At 38.8% G+C, this 18087-nt stretch overlaps 1 protein-coding gene across 8 annotated transcripts in view; it reads right to left on the bottom strand.

Moving 5' to 3' along the window:
• The window catches only part of CYRIB (CYFIP related Rac1 interactor B), a 124394-nt gene that overhangs the window by 36640 nt on the left and 69667 nt on the right, over positions 1-18087 (bottom strand). For 7 of the 8 annotated variants that reach the window (XM_081116391.1, XM_081116390.1, XM_081116389.1 and 4 more), the window contains one exon: positions 8214-8251. The exons of the other annotated variant lie outside the window; for it this stretch is intronic. The gene's annotated coding sequence lies outside the window, so the exon portion shown is untranslated. The remainder of the gene's footprint in view (positions 1-8213; positions 8252-18087) is intronic. 8 annotated transcript variants of the gene reach the window in all.

Below are 18087 nucleotides of genomic sequence, written 5' to 3' on the forward strand. Positions count from 1 at the left end.
CACTACTTTCAATGTACATCCTGTTTTGCTGAGCAATCCTGCTCCATCTCTCCAGTCAATCTCCTCACCCACTCTGCCAGGTGACCATTCCACAAGGCTTTTTAATTTCCTCAAACCTCAATCTATCTATCCTCTATCCTCATGTGCAAAAAATGATTTCACTACATATTTTAACAATAAAAGAAAAAGAAACATCTACTCCTGGCCTGGAATGCTCTGTCCACAAACCATTAAAAGACAAGCTTCTGAGCTTCATTCAGCTCACTGCTGACCAATCCATCTGTCTCTTCCCCTCTCTCCTCTCCATCACCTTGGCCTTCCCAAACTGATGGTTATCACAATCTAATGCATATTCATTCCTTTGACTGTCTTCCACTGTTCGGGGAACTATAAGAAGGCAGGGGGGTCTTTGTTTGGCATACTACTCATCCCAAGTCCTAGAACAATGCCTGGGATGTTGCAGGTAGTCACAAACGTTGAATGGCTGCATGTTAAAAATACACACAGAAACAGAACTTTATAAAGTTACAGGAATATCGTGAGTAGGGGAGAGGAAAAACCAAATATTGACAAGTGAAAACTATTGAGTTTAAAAAAAAACACACAAAAAAAACAGGACTTAGAATTTAGAAGAGTTCATTGTCTTCCCAACTGAATCAATGAAGACTGCCCTACTCCCTCCTTCCCTCCCTCCCCCTCTCTCCCTCCTCTCTGAGTAAAAGGCATAAACTTTATGCATCACTATTAAAACTTATTAAAATGTTAAATATTAGGGAAATCTGGCCTTCGGTTCTATGTTCAGATTCTATAATATGTGATATAATAAAATATATTTTACATGAGCAAAAATATAGTGAATCACTTCCATAATTCTCCTTCCAAAGAGAAACTACCAGACATACAAGAGATGCTGGAACTGCTTTGTCATATACTCAACCAAACAGCTATTACACATTAAAAATCTGCTTTAACATAAAAAAGTACTAATATTCTACTCTGAAGATAACTATGCCAACACAAAAAATATTACTAATAAACAATGGTTCTCGCAGAGAATGTAATTCACCTGCTGGAACCTGCTGAAGAAATCACCAAATTGAGCAATTACAGAAATATCATAAGGCACATGCCAGAAAGGTCCTTCTAATCAATCCACTACACTGCATCCTATGTACGTCTCCATCTGGCTGTTCATCTGCATCCTTTATAAAAATCCCTTAAAATAAATTGTTACCAGGAAGTGAAGTGAGCTCTGTGAGCCATTATAGCAGATTACTGAACCCAAGAAGGTATAACGGGAACCCCCAATTCACAGCTGGTTGATCTAAGCGCAGAAGGCCTGAAACTTGCGATTGGCATCTGGAGTGGAGGCAGTGTTGTAGGACTGAGCCCTGAGCCTGTGGGGTCAGCACTAACTCCAGGAAGTCAGTGTCAGAATCAAAGTGAATTGTAGGACAGTCCGCTGGTGTCTGGAGAGCTGGAGAACTGGCGGGGGAAGGGGTGGATATCCCACGCATTTTGTGTCAGAAGTGTGTTGGAACAATTCAGAACTGGTGTCAGAGTGTTGTGAGCACACATGCTCAGACCTCAGCATCCTCCTTCTGCTTGGGCTTCCAACACTTGTGTAAATCAATCTATATGTTAAATCCCCCATTTTAAAACACCCAGCAAGGTTTCTGCTTTCCTGGCTGAAATCTGACTGATACAGAGGAAGCTCTAGAGAATCTCTTAACTTTAACCTTACCAACACTATCTAATCTAGCATCATCAGGTACTGGTATAGCTATTAATAAAGTGGCCCTGTGATTCTCCTTCCTTGGCAAAATGTATAGGAAGAGCAATAGGAATCGGGTACTACGGATGCCCCGCTACAATACCATCACAGCAGGACTAAACCTCCCCATGAGCACATATCAAGATCAACGTATTGCATTAGTCCAGTAATTATATGGGGTAAAGTCATTTGCCTTAAAGAAATGTGACATAAATGAACTATGGAATGGAAATCGGGAGACTTGATTTCTAGTCCTGACTCTATCACAAAATATGTGACTTTACACAAGTCAGTTTGCTTGTTAGACTGAGCCTCTCACAGCTGCTGGCTGTGACTCTACATGTTATGCCGCGTCTTTCCTAATGCTGACATCTAGTGGATATACTTAGATTCAGTATTCTAAAATGAAAAGTATTATTTAAGCTATTTTAAATAAAAGACTTACTAGACTGCCTGGCAATATAATAAATTAGGAGGCCAATATTGCCACTTACAAGGAAGTGAACCATAATAAAATACTACTATATCAGATTGTCACATGTCTGACTTTGATTCAGAGACTACTACGAGTACTCTTCCATGCCTCTATTAAAAATTAAGCCAGCCCGGCTGGGCGTGGCTCAGCGGCTGAGCATCGACCTAGGATCCAGGAGGTCGGGGTTCGATTCCCGGTCAGGGCACATGCCCGGGTTGCGGGCTAGGCAGCCGATGAATGACTCTCTCATCACTGATGTTTCTATCTCTCTCTCTACCCCTCCTTTCCTCTCTCTGAAATCAATAAAGATGTGTGTTTTTTTAAAAAAAACAAAAACCACCAATGCAGATCACTGTCTCAATTGCAAATTTAGAAAAGAAAGCAAAGAAATGCTTCCTGCTATGTCTCCCAGCCGACAAAGACATGGGGTATGAGATGGAATATGAAAAAGCCAGCAAAACTCAAAATTACCCACTTCACAAGAATTTATTATGAAGGTTCCTCTTGAAAATGATCATTAGATTTAAAAAATCATCAAGCACTCTATTTTCGAATGACTTAAATTTTAGACTTCCATCAGTTTTTAGAAACTTCAGCCAATGATCAAATGATGCACAATTAATTCAACATGAATCTTGCCCTCAAGAATTACACAAAGTTTATATTAAGCTGAAATTCACCCACTTGTTAGTTTCTCCTCATTGGTACCAGTTCTCACTGGCCTCCGGAACCAAACCAAACAATCCCTGTGCCACCTGCCAACCCATTAAATATTTGAAATACCTTACTATATATTAAACTGAGGTCGAAAGAAAGTTATCTATCACACTATATACATATATTCACATATGCAAAAAATTACAAACAAGATATCTCCTGTCTAGTAATTATGAGGATTTAGCTTCTGAAAGAGAATAAAGTTTAGAAGGAGTTATTTAGGAAATACTCACCATAAGGACCTTCTTAAACAGAGAATAAAGGAACTAAGAGCAATAGAACCAGCTTTCCTTGAGTATGACTATAACTTCACCTTTGTATCCAAAGCACCTGGCAGAGGGCCATGGATGCTGTGAGCACTAAACGAAAATAAAAGTCAATGAATGATACCTTGCTGTGTGCCACACACTATGCTAAGTAGTGTATATACACTATTACCTCGTAAAATCCTCAACCACTTTATAAGGCTGGTCAGCATTACAATCATCATTTTACTTCTGAGCAGCATGAAGGTCAGAAGGATTAAGTAATCTGCTTGACAGTGAAGCTGGAATTCACTCAGGCAAATCTGGGTCCCAACAGTTCTCTTAACCATTTTGCCATATCGCATCCTAGTCATAAATGGAAGTACACAAAATTCATCGAAAAAGTTTAAAATTTTTCAATTGTTCCTAAAAGAAATTAATTCAATTTCTAAAGTACTAATAAAATTCTAAGAGAAAAAATTAAGAAAAATAAATATGATGACTAGGAAAAGATGACAGGTAGTACACTAAGAAATGTCCTTAAAGATTTCCCTACCGTTTGTCAGGTCTTCTTGTTTGAGCCTGGCACACTAAAGGAATTTATACAGTGAAATTACAGGAGGTCACTGCCAAATGTTTCCCTTGCTCCTGAAGTTGAGTTAGAATCATTCTCTTAAATATAACTCTTCCAGGATCATCAGACTCTAACAGATTACAAAAGCAAAATATAAATTTACTCTTCTTGGTAACCATAAATTTTAAGCTACGTACTTAAATAATTCTACATTTATAAATCAGTATCTCATATATTACTAAAAAGAGTCTAACAGAGGTCACTACATTTTTAAAAGATGTATCTTTACTGATTTCAGAGAGAGGAAGGGAGAGGGAGAGAGAGAAATCGAAGCATCAATGATGAGGGAGTCACCGATAGGCTGCCTCCTGCATGCCCCCTACCGGGGATTGAGCCCAAAACCCGGGCATGTGCCCCACCGAGAATCAAACCACAATCTCCTGGATCACAGGTCGATGCTCAACCACTGAGCCACATTGGCTGGGCCATTACATTTTGATCTTGCAAAAGAGGTGGTAATTAAAATGGAAGATATTTTCATTATATCATTTTTAAAAACACTATTTTACTTCAGTTGGACAGTAGAGACAGATTCTCTGAGTTAATTTAAGACGCATACTCCATGACTGTTTTCAAATGACAAGGCCTGATACCTTTCACTAAGTAGTATTGGAAAAGCTGACTTACCACCCCCTCCCCCAAAAAAAGCGGATTAACAAAAAATAGAGGGTATTCCATTGATTTTCTTATAGTGGAGCCTATTAATTTTATTTATTTATTTATTTATTTATTTATTTATTTATTTATTTATTATTATTATTATTTTTTAATCCTCTCCCGAGAATATTTTTTCCATTGCTTTTCAGAAAGAGTGAGGGGGGATAGTGTGAGAGAGACACATCGATTGGTTACCTTCCGCACATGCCCTGACTGGGGCAGGGACTGCGCCTACAACCAAGGTACGTGCCTTTGTTCAGAATCAAACCCAGGACCCTTCAGTCCGCAGGCCAATGCTCTAACCACCGGGCCAAATTGGCCAGGGCTATTTATTTTTTTTAATTTACCTTTATTGTTGAAAGAGCCTAATAATTTTAAATGGATTTTTCAAACCATTAAAGTAAGAAAAATACAGAACATATATATAACAAAGTTTTCTGAACTAAGTACGTTATCTAATAATTTTAGCTTTTAAAGTTCTGTGTAGCATATACAAGGACAGTATTTATTTAAAACAAAGTTCAATTCACTTAACTACTATGAATAGTTTTACCATATGTCTCAAGTTTCGAAGGAGGAAGTGAAGGGAATGAGAAAGGGTAAAAAATCTGAGCCCAGAATATAGGTCATAACATGACTTGAAATTATGTAGCTCAATTCTCTAACATTATAAAAGAAAGGGACTGAGGATTAGAGAAACTTGGTGACTTGGGCAAAAGCAGCAAATTAGTTTTGTTTGTTTTTTTAAGTAGGGCTTAATGTAATGAGCTTGGCAGTGCAGCTTTTGAAAACATCTTGAAAATATGGCAACAGGGTCCCCTGGACACAGACAATAGTGTGGTAAAGGGGGGGGAGGGAGCTGGGTAGAGGGAAGTTGGGGGGAAATAGAGGACATCAGTAATACTGTCAACAATAAAAAATAAATTTAAAAATATATATATAGCATGAGGGTCAGGTCACATTGATAGAACCAAAAACCCCAAAAGTCATATACCTACCATGTTCCCTTCAAAACAAATATTAGTGCTGTTTTGCTATCAATCAAATTTCAAAAGACCTGCCATTCCCTTTATTTGTAGTCAGCCACAAGATGGTGAACACACATTCAAATTTAGTGACCCCACTCTAGGCTCTTCCCAACTTAGGCTGGCACATGGTCATTGTAGAGTTCATAATGCTGAAGTAACTGAAAAACACTTGATGGTGTTTTACAAGTCTTGACCTTTCTTGTGTGTTTCTGTAGTCGGCAGTTAGACCTGAGCAGAGCAAGAACCATGGACCAGGTACAGAAGGTCATCAGAGTGGAAAGCCCCAGTTGCCTAGCAATAGGCAAAACTGGGAAAACAAGGACCTTGCCCCCAGGGTAACCTTTCTCCCCTAGCATATGGCTGGTCATGAGGTTCAGACCCCCTGACCTTTCATATCATAGCTGGTCATGAGGTCTGGCCCCTCCCCTGACCTTTCCTCCCTGGAATGTTGCTAGTCATTTGGGTTAGACCCCCTTACAAGGGGAACGAACAAGGGGGCCAGGGAATAGCCCTTAAGTATTAAGCCCCCAGGACAATGAGGTCCTGACCCACATAAAATACATCTAGGCCTCAGTTGTGTTTCAGCTCCAGGCCTAGAAAAGCAGTAAAACCAGAAAACTGGAAGCCATGGCTGACATCAGGACCAGCTGCATTGACTAATGACACTGTGCTATGGCACCAGCCAATCAGTGGAGGCCATGGTCCTGCAAAAACACACCAGGAAAACTGGTGAATATTCTAGGGACCTCCCCTAGAATCTCTACCCTTAAAAGCCCTTAGGACAGAGGACCCAACTGCTCTCCCTCTTTTCCTCCCCCTCCCTCTCTCCTTTTTCCTTTAGGTGCATAACCTTTACCTTTTTCTCTCCTAAGCTCCAACGGCCCTTCTTTGGCCTCTGTTATTGGTTTCCTGAGTCCATTTCTTCTACGGCTCACTTCCTCTACCTCTGTGAATTTCTAAATAAACCTTCTCTTATAGTTTGAGTCTTGGCTCTGAATTCTTTCTTGAGCATAACTCAAGCACCAAGGTTGCTGAACCAAGATCCAGTCTGACTCCACGGTCTAACGTTCTGGTACCAGTCTCACCAACATTTCCACAACATAAGCATCGGAGCACTTACCATCTGCATCCTCCTATGGCAAAGAATGACGACATTTCTCTGGTTAACTGTTGGCATCTTGAAAACTATTTTATTTTTTACATGTGTAGTTCATGTTCCTTAAACTAGAATGAGAGTTCTTCGGAGGCAGGCAAACTCCAAGGCTTAACACATCTTCTACACCATTTTCAACAGAATGTTGTTTCTGTGATTATTAACTAGCAAACAGAAGTTTCTTCAAAGCTATTTCAAGAACTTCTAGCCTACACCATTAGGATATTTCTTAAGGTATAGATGATGGGTAGTGCTACTTCTTTAAGATTAGTTATACAGAACATAAAATATTGCACTGGTCAAATACAACAGAGAAAGAAAGGTCTAGCTGATTTTCACTAACAGTTCTTAATCTGGGGTCCAGAGAGAATTCAGTGCCAGTGAATTTGGATGGGAAACTTCTTACTAACCTCTACAAGAAATTTAACAATTCCGTCAATCAAAATTATAGGCAACAAACCATAGAGGTGTTAGAAATACCTATCAAACTTGTCATCCATAGAAATCAGAGGTATTTTCAAATTACATTACAATTACTGTAAACATCACTATTTAAAATTACAGTAAATATTTTGCAAAATTGTCACCAAAGCTTATTCTCTAATGTCAGAAGCATATATATTAATCTATCAAAAGTTTGTATTTTTAAAATATTTGTTAACTATTTCAATATATCTGGTTCCCTTTTTAATCCTATATATTTTATTTCATACAATAATTGTTGAAATCATTATTCTGAGAAGGGACTCACAGGGTTCACTGGATGACCACAGAGGTCATGGCACCGAAAATGGTTCAGAACTCCCACACTGTGGCACACAGAGCAGGCGAGGTGGCTACAGTTCCAAAGGACATGATGACTGTCATAGTAGGTCTAATAAAATGCCAGGTGCGTTCTGAAAGGTAAATATCTCTACCCATGACTAAGGAAGAGCACCAAAAGAGATCTAAGCGGATCATTTTCTCTTGAATAACACAAAGAGCCTGTAGAAAAATTACATTTTCAAATACCCATTAACTTGTTATAATTAAAACAATTACAGGACTATAAATGTTTGAGTAATCAGGACCCATTAACAGTAACTATTTTGTTGTTGTTGTGCTGTTTACTTCTTAAACTTTTTAAAAAGGAACCAAAACAATAATTGGTAGAATTCCTATTAAGAAAATATGCAAAAGTGTCCTCCCCTTCGAGCTTCCAAATAAACAAATAAATATTTTTAAACTATCAGAATTATGGCTTAGACCTTTCTGGGTTAACTATACCGGTGATAGTTGAAATGACTTAAAAGGGAATTTACAAAACAAAGCACATACCTCTACTGTTAAAAGAAAGCTGTAAAAAAAAGTTCTAATTAAATTTACATTTCCCTAGTCTAAGCCAGAAACTAAATAATACAGGTTGTTATTTCCTAAAGACGTTTTTAGCAGCTCAAACACTTTCCTTACACTATGTTTAGCCAATGCACTTCTAACTTAAATCATGACATTCGTCTGCATTTGAGTATCATTCCCCCGAAGACTATTTACCTTCAGCCAGTGCTGTGATGCTGTCCTCGCCCCTCTACCTGTTTAAAGAAAGGAAAGGAAGAAAGTCTAAACATTATTATACTTTAAAACAGCTTTATTTTATTAAAACTACCATACCAATAAAGGTCATAAATGCGATCACATATTGCGTGTGTGTGTGTGTGTGTGTGTGTGTGTGTGTGTGTCTCTCTCTCTCTCTCTCTCTCCTTGGATTAACTCAGCAACCATTTCAGAGGACCTACTAAGAGTAAGGCATTACGTTACATCCTGGAAACAGTAACAGGCGACAAAACACCCAGGTTGTCACCCTCAAGACACTCAAAGACTAATAATAAGTGTATTAAGAAAAGTACACAGTTCTCATTATAGCTTATGAATCAGAAGATAACAAGGGGAGAAAATTAGTAATTCTAAATTTTTATTCTTGTAACAGAGGCCTAAAATTATCAAGAGAGGCATATTTCTATATTCTATCACCATTAAAATTCATTCAGTTTCAATACACTATTAAAAAACCACGTTTAGTCCTGGCTGGTGTGGCTCAGTTGGTTGGACGTCATCCCCTGCACCAAAAGGTTGCTGGTTTGACTCCAGTCAGGGTGCATGCCCAGGTTTTGGGCTGGATCCCAGTAGGGGAGCATGCAGGAGGCAGCTGATTGATGTTCTCTCACATAGGTGTTTCTCTCTCCCTTTCCTTCTCCCTTCCTCTCTCTCTAAAAATCAGTTAAAAAATCTTTATCTATTTACATATTTATATATATGTGTGTATTTATATATATATATCAGGTTTATTACAGGTGCTAAGATCTTTATATTCCATGACAATAACCTATTATTTTCCAGAGGCGCATGTGTCAAAACTCAAGTGAACCACACAGTCCTCTCTAGGACTGGTTTTACTATTTCGAAGCCTAAAACAATTTTAGGTAAAATTAAATCTTCAGAATTAGTTTTTTCTAATTTTGCAACTCAGAGCAACTATAGTCACTGTAATAAACCAGCTTAAGTTCACAGAGAGCGAGAAGAAACATTTGACCAATGTAACTAGTCACCCTTCTGTGAAAACTTCTTTCCCTAATTGTTTATTCTACAATCCTAGAGTCCTGGATTTAATACATATACAATTTCTGTGTATAAAAGTGCTTGGTAACATCTGGAGGGGATGGGCACTGCTTTTCCAAGATGGCAGTGATCTGACACTGGAACGCGCAGCTGTGTCTCTGACAGATTGAAAAACAAGAACCAAACACAACATGGCTCCAGGAACCACTGGATGGAAGTGAGACTGGCAGCCTTGGGCTCCACTGGATTAGAAATTCTGATTCTGGGGGAGGAGAGAAGGGCTTCTTGCCAGGAAACAGAGAAAGAATTCTGAAGCAACTATCACCTGGTCATTCTGGACTCCTTACTTTGGACCCACATGCTAAGAAAGGAGTTACTATAAGGTAGGTGCGGGGAGGAGGGGGCTGTTAACTGACCCTAACAACAGCGAGGACTTATGGCTGATGCTAACAATGGTGACAGGAGGGTATGTTAAGAACCCAGGGTGTTCAACTGGGGCTGTCACACCCAGTGGTAACTAAGTGGGAAGCTGCAGCAACTACAGGCCAACAGGGATAAAACAAGGACAGGCCGTGATTGATCCCTTGGGGGATGTCTGGGTCATTCTACCAGGAAAATGCCTCAAGCTGTTGAAGTGCTGGCTGAAGGTGAGGAAAATCTAGAATGAGTGGTGTAAGACTGAAATAAAAAAATTTATTCCACCACAGTAGACTGTCGCCAGCCACCACCCTGAAAAGCTTGGTAGTAGACAGGGCTAATGACAAGGGGGTTCCCATGAAGCCCATTTCCACTCCAGCTGAGGCACCTCCCCTTATCAGCACTACTGGGCTGCTTTCTGCTCACAGGCTCTGCTGTAAGAGATGCCCACAGGAACTCTCGGCCACTGTGAGACACAAATGAACCTGGAAGTGTGAAGGTGTCAGCACCAACACCCTGTGGTAACCCCTCTCCAATGGGCCAGTGGAGGATGGGATGTAGTAGGTAAGCAGCCTCTCTTCTCACCCAGAGGCATTTCTTTACGTCCTCCTAGGGCTTCTTTAGGATCAAGACCCACCAGCTCACAGAAGTGACTGGGTCAGTCAATAATGCACCCTTGGACTGGCTTTCCTTCCTTCCTGCATCAGTTCTCCAACTTCTGTTCCCATTAACAGGTCCCCAAATAAATTAACTGCCTAAAAAGTCCCTGTCTCAGGCTCTGTTTGGGGTGAAATCCGCTCAAGACACTTGTTTAGGACACGGCACTCATTCTCTTCTCATCCTGTCTCTGGGTGCTCCTTCCACATCTCTGCTGAACTCTTCTCTCAAACCCTCGCACGCTGTGTCCCAGGGTCAGTCCGGGTCCTCCACTCTGTGACCTCATTTCCTCTCATGGCTTTACCTATCTATATATCTCAAATGTATTTATTCCATCTAGACACTTCTCTCCAACACCACACTTGTACCACTACGTGCTCAATACCTCCACTAAGATCTTTAATAGAAACCTCACATTTAACATATTCAAAACTGAATTTCTAATCTTCCCCCTCAAACCTTATCTGTCTGCAGTCTTCCCATCTCAGCTGGTGGGCTGCTATCCTTCTAGTTGCTCAGGTAAAAACCCTGGATTCCTCTATTGCAACTACTTTTTCTCACACATCCCATATTCTACTCAAATTCTTGGTACCTCAAATATTCATGCCTACTATTCTACTCCTATTAACTCAAAGTTGAAGGTCAGCTGCATTAGCAGTACTAGACCTATTACTTCTCCATTCAAGAGCCTCTAGAATGGCTTAAAAAGTTAAATGCATATGCAGTTGGCACGAATCAGGTTAGAAGTGCCAACTAGGGCAAACAAACGTGCATGCTTAATCTAAAGGTGCCACTGCTACTAACATGCCATGCTGCTGGGTATACATGTCAAACAATTTTTAGATGTTATCAACTAACTAATTAAGTTTTATAAACACTCAAGAGACAAAATAAACCGCCAGAGGGCTGTATTTGCTAAACGAACCATCAGTTTGCAACGTCTGCTCTAGAACTTTGTATTGTCTACAATTTATGTATTATTCATCCGAATCTTTTACTTTTCTCTACCAGTTAGGAGATGAATTGGAGCTATTTATGTTCAAGACCTAACCACTCTGGTTTTCCTCAAAAGCTCCTCTTGGATCAATGTTACTACAAATGGAATGAATAAACAGTTTTTGCTTTTTCTGCCAAAGAAAAACTTCCTTCCCTAAGGCTGACTGCAGCCACCCAGAAATAAACAAAACAAGTGGCTTGGCTGGCCACCTTCATACTTTCATAAACCAGGGGAAAGACCAGTGCCGCCTGCATAAGACCAGAGAGGAAAAATTCTGTTTATCCTAATTCTTAATAAATCAAGAAATAATAAAACATTTATCACTGTTTTCACCCTTCTTAATCAAATGTAAGGTCATAAATAGTGATTATTAGATAATACATAAATTAGATAATCCAGGCATCTAAACCCCACAAGCCCAGAGGTTCTTCAAATAAGTGTTAAAATTTCTTTGTCTCCAGCAAAACATAAACCATAAGAGTTATGACTTCAGCCTGGCTGGGCGTGGCTCAGCGGTTGAGCGTCAACCTAGGATCCAGGCGATCGGGCTTCGATTCCCAGTCCCGGGTGTGCAGGAGGCAGCTGATCAATGACTCTCTCATCAATGATGTTTCTATCTCTCTATCCCTCTCCTTTCCTATCTCTGAAATCAATAAAGATATATTTAAAAAAAAAAAAAAAAAAGGATATTAAAAAAAAAAAAAAGAGTTATGACTTCAGAGGATCCTGTCGCCATGTGCACAGCTCAGCAGGGTTTCAAATGATGGCACGCAGATCCTACCGCTTAGCAACCCACTGCGCTCCTTCTTCATTCGCGTACATGATAAAATCTAATTCAAGTTCCTTGATATACACAAAACAATCTGAAAAGCCATCTTAGAAACAAAAAAAAAAGCACTTGAGCCCACTGACCACATTTCCAGATCAATGTTACAAAAGTGCATTATGTAATTCCAAAAAGTACAATATGAGTTTTAAGACCATATAAAGGTTACTCTATATCCATCTGAGAAAAAGAAACACTCAAGTCTATAAAAATTTTTTGAAAAACAGAACAACAAATGAGAAGGATCAGTCCTACTCATTAATAATTAAAATTGTGTGGAACTGGTGATATAGTCAGAGGAAGAGAACAGAGAAATCAGAATAGGTCCAACTGTATATAAATGTAAAAAACACCAAATATTTACTGGAAAGTCTATGATGTATATAATACCAAAACAGGAAATGCAAGGATGAAAAATATTGTGCTCTCTCCAAGCATCTAGCCTTATGGTCGCAATTAAAGTGTTCAAAGCAAAAACAAAGTATCATGAGAAACAGTTACCTATAGTGCTGTGCAATTAAGAGAAGAGGTTTCAGCTAGGGTAGAGCGTGGAAATCGGGTACTAAGGAAGAGTTCATGAAGCCCTAGCAGCTGAGGTGGGTTTTGAAAAATAAACAGGATTTGGAAAAGCAGGAAATCGAGGTAAGAGGCTCAAAGAGAATATTCCACATGAGGAATGAAAAAAGTAAACATCACAGGGCCGTAAAGAAAGAGAATGTTATTTAATGTAAATAAATGGTACTGAAATAATCCCATGGAAAACTGAGATGAAACCTTCTCAGCCTATACATACTAGATGGGTTAGAATTTAATTTCTCAAAACTAAATGGAAAAATATAGAACGCACTACCTTACTTTAGACGAATAATTTGAAGTACTATATGAAATTTAAAATGGAAAGACAGGGCCAATCATTAAAATTTTTAATAAAGAAAATCCACAATGTTTTAATAGTTCATGTAAAATAAATAAAATCACATCATGAGAGGAAAAGACTATCATTACAATTTGTAAGAGAAAGCAAAACAGAAAATATACATGAAAAAAGTTTACATTGATTTTGAATGAGAGAGACCAGGGTTGAATTTCCACTTACTAAGTTCTTTGAGTATCTGTTTTGTTATTTGTAAAATGGAGATTTCCACTTTTTTAAGTTATCTAAGCACCAGTTTCCTTTACTTGTAAAATAAAAATAATCTCAAAGATTATGTGAAGATTAATGGAAATGCCAGTTTGCTGAACATGGTCACTACTTTTCTCATATTTCTCTGTGTTGACACTCTGTCTGGGCCTGGACCAGACACTGCTGCGCACACACACCAATAGGCCAGGGAGGCACTCCTATGAGCTCTTCTGAGTCCGGGCACACCAAAGGTGAGGTGGATGTGGGTTTATATATCAGGCAACTGCTGCTCCAAGACATGGCAAGAAAGCCCTGAGATCTATACCCACCCGTGACCCCAGAAATGACATGTCCACATTGTGCCTGACCTATCCACAGAAGTGGCACCTTGTACAGAGAACAATATGAGCACCCTGCATAATCATTCTAGTTTTGACCAACACAGATCTTTGTTGAAATAACAGAATATTTTAGGATATGTAGCGGTCTTGATACCTAATACCAATTGCTTTCCAAAGACATGTTCCCATGTACACTGCCAGCAGAACCACACATGGCCACCCTCACAGCATCCTGGACATGAATGCATGGTTTACAAAGTGTGCATGTACATATGTGTGTACACACACACACTTCAGTGCCTTCTTTCACATTTTTCATTGAACTACTAATGACATTAAGCATTTTCTTTGAAACTGTAAAACTAGTCCTTTCTCATTTTTCTATTAAGGCCTTACTCATTTGTAAGAGGACGACAGTCATGTTTGAATTTCCTGGATCAGACACTCAATATATAAATATATATGATAAACCTAGACACAGTCTTTTAAAATATCTATCTCTCTGTCTACTTGGCTGCCATTTCGTAAGTACTTACTGTGTCATATTAAAAAACTCTTGGATATATTTCATGACATAGAATGCAATGGATAAAATGTTGAAGTGGATCCAAACTTGAATAGAAGTATGACAATTTGACCAAGGCATGACAACAATGCTCGCTATGAACTGTAAGCTACACAAGGAAGACGCAAGCAGACAATTGCTCACTTTTACTTACAGTAAACGGTAACAGATCTAACCTATGTAAAAAACGCATGTCAATAGATCTAACCAACATAAACAAAAGGAAAATGGTCTCTTTTTGAAGCAAAGAATGCAATGTCCACCTACACATGTCTTTCTACAATTGTGGCACTCCGCAGGGTACCTCTGAAAACACACTTGATAGTAACAGAATCACAGCCAAGCCCATGGTTAGAAAGGCCGAAGTCCCAAAGCTAAATTCACATCTTAATTTGCCATAGCCATTGTTTCTGTTGCTGGAAATATATAACACAAGCATGTGTTCAGTAGCAAAATGCTAAGGGCCAAAAATTAAGATACTGTTCTACAAAAGCATGTATTTAAGTGCAACATGTTCTCAAACTTCTGGGTCTGAACCACATACCGCAAATTTCAAAATGCAGATGGCTATATTTTGAGTCACCTATACTATTTTTTTAAAGCCTTATTCCATATATATCAACATATGCAAAAGAAAACTACGAACCACTGCCCTAGCAGGTTTGGCTCAGTGGTTAGAGTGTCAGCCTCTAGACTGAAGTGTTGCTGGTTTAATTCTGGTCAAGGGTATGTACCTCAGTTGCACCCTTGAGGCAACCAATCAACGTGTCTCTCTCACATCGATGTCTCCTCCCCCTCCCTCCCCTTAAAGCAATGGAAAAAATATCCTCAGGTGAGGATAAAAAAAAAGAAAACTAGAAACCACTAATAAAATCAAATGTACATATCCAACTCTTAAAATTCCTTAATCTTTAGTATATCATTAAAAATTGGAGAAATAATTTGCAAAATCTGGCTGATTTAAAGGTAATTTGTGTTGCTCACAAATAAAGCCAGTGCACTTAGTTCAGGCCACCCAGGCCAGCATTACAAACTGGACCCTCACCTGGCCTGTGAGTTTCAAAGAGAAGCTCTGTGCCTAGGCTGTTAAACACTGTTCTATTCCAGAGAGTTCTATAACCAAAACAAATATTTAACCATCTTCCTGAAAAAAATATGGATCCATATGTAACATAACTTGACAGAAAGAGCACTTTTTAACTTTGAGCAAGACTCTTAAGTCTCTCAAAGCTTCAATTTCTTCATCTGAGAAAGGAAGATAATACCTACTCATAAGATTGAGAGACTCAAGTAACGAATGAGGGGCACCTATTACATGCATTGTCTAGCTCTTCTCCCAGGTCTTAACTGTCACATTAGGCCAACAGCACCCCTCTGCATAGGTGCTGTTACTACCATATTCGTAGTTCTAAGGGCCCAAACAGTTTAAGCAGCACCAGGGTTGTTATGGAGTTTCTCTTCGTTAATTCAACAAATATTATTAAAATCTTCATTGTGTCTCCAGCAGTTCTTGTGATACAAAGGAATAAGACAATTTGTATCCTGAAAGAGGTTAATGACTTCCTGTGTAAATAATACTTGCATATATAAAAAGTAACAAGTCCATAACAATTCTGTCCACCCTAGATTACTGTTACAGGCTACATTACAATAGAAATTTAGAGAACACAATAGTGTGAGAAGAGAATAATCCAAGTGTGGGTTAAGTATCTTCTCCTGGGCCCCATAATACATCATTTTACTCATTAAAATGTTTGGCTCTTCCTAGGGCTGAATGTGGTTATCACAGCTATTCACTGTTACTGTATCCCCTACACTAAGCACAAAGTCTGACACACTGTGGTCTCCAGTGTGTATATGCTGAATAAGTAGATGATTAAATAAGCAAACATGGTAAAGATTTAAGGAGGCCGGAATAAATGTGATTTGTTTAGAGTTAAGACTGGTCATTTTGTTAAAAGGATGTGCTTTCGGAAATGAGCCATAAGGAGAGATCCACACACAGATAAGCAAATAACACTTTTCTAATTTTTATCAGTTATCTGCCATCACCCCAATAAAATCCTTTTCCATCTGAGTTACCCTGTCAGTTTCTGCAACTTGCAACTAAAGATCCTTGAATGAATTATAAAGAATATTCTGGACTCAAGTAAAAAGCCACCTATAACTTTCTTCCTAATTTAAACCCATTTCTACAAATAAACTAAACTTAACTATGTTACAAATGTAACTCTAAGGTGCAGAGTATAAGCAATCAAAGATACTATCATATTTAAGGCGATACAAGTCGGTTTTTGATATTCAAGAGGTGCCTATTCATTAAGAATAAATTTTGTGCCCGACCGGGCGTGGCTCAGCGGTTGAGAGTCGACCTGGGATCTGGGCGATTGGGGTTCGATTCCCAGTCAGGACACATGCCCGGGTTGCAGGCCGCAGCAGATCAATGACTCTCTCATCATTGATGTTTCTCTCTCTCTCTCTCCCTCTCCTTTCCCCTGAGATCAATAAAGATGTATTTTTTTTAAAAATTAAAAAATAAATTTTGCTTCAAAGTACAAAATTTGAACACTAAAAAAGTATAAGAGAACATCCATAAGGAAGAGATGACAAAACACCAACACTGTTTTAAAATGTATCAGTCAAATAACGAACTAAGAAAACTGTTCTTACAATGTGTTCTCTCTGCAAGGAGATGCCTTCCTCTGTTTTACATATTCCACATTGCTCCAAAACAGTAATGAAAAAATTATCCTGCCTTTTCTTTAGACCCCTAATTCACATGCTTCCTCACTAAAAACCAACACATAAGTAAAACTACTTTCATTCTTTCTTAAAATCTTTCACATTTCAAATCAAAAGTGGAATCTTGCCCTAGCCAGTTTGGTTCAGTGGTTAGAGAGTCAGCCGCAGACTGAAGGGTCCTGGGTTCTATTCCTGCCAAGGGCATGTACCTCAGTTGCAGGCTCCATCCCTGGCCCACTCGGCCACATAAAGGGAGCCAATCAACATCTCTCACATCGATGTTCCCTCCCTCCCTCTCTTTCTCTCTCCTTCCCTCCCTTGCACTGTCTGAAAAAGCAATGGAAAAAATATCCTCAGTGAGGATTAAAAAAAAAAACACACACAAAGTGGAAGCTTTAGCTATACTAAAACTAACATTTTCTACACCTTTGATAGTATCCTGTAGTCATACTGAATCTATTAATCCATTTGTAATTTTTAAGGAATACATTTAGAGGAAGCAAAACACATGTTAATGAGAGTAAGAACATACTGTATTTAAAACTATAGGAAACACTTGTTATAAGGAGGGAAGACAGTTATTAATATGTGTGACTACTGTGCATCACTATAGATCATAATTTTTTCACAAACACTACAAAATAGATGGTGTTACACTATTTACAAAAGTAAAAGAGGAAAGTCAACCTCAAGAATGACTTCACTTACCGTATCAGTGCTAATAAGGGGTTGATCTGACTCAAGCACAGCTCTGCCTGGTCCCGAGGTTGATGTTACTTTATTCTATGACAAAATGCTTCAATGGACACATTCTTCTTATAAATATTCATTTCCATTAATATTTTACTTATTAGAAAAACAACTGTAACCATTACCCTGAACAAGCAGAATCTGTGGCATATAACCATAAAGCAACTTTTTGTCCATCACTGTCCTTTAAAGTTATTCTATGGTGACAGCTAGTGTCCCTAAGTTAGGCAAGCCTATGACTTTGGTCATTTTCAAGTTATAAAAATAACCTGAGTTTAGAAATTGAGAGATACAGTTTAGTATAATCACCAAAATTTTTCATTCAAGGCTCCAGCCCCGCACCCTCACCCTGTCCAGGTCCAGGTCCAGGTCCAGCTCTGCCTGTGGCAGGCTA

This window comes from Miniopterus schreibersii, assembly GCF_964146895.1.
Source record: "Miniopterus schreibersii genome assembly, chromosome: 17".
NCBI lineage: Eukaryota > Metazoa > Chordata > Mammalia > Chiroptera > Miniopteridae > Miniopterus > Miniopterus schreibersii.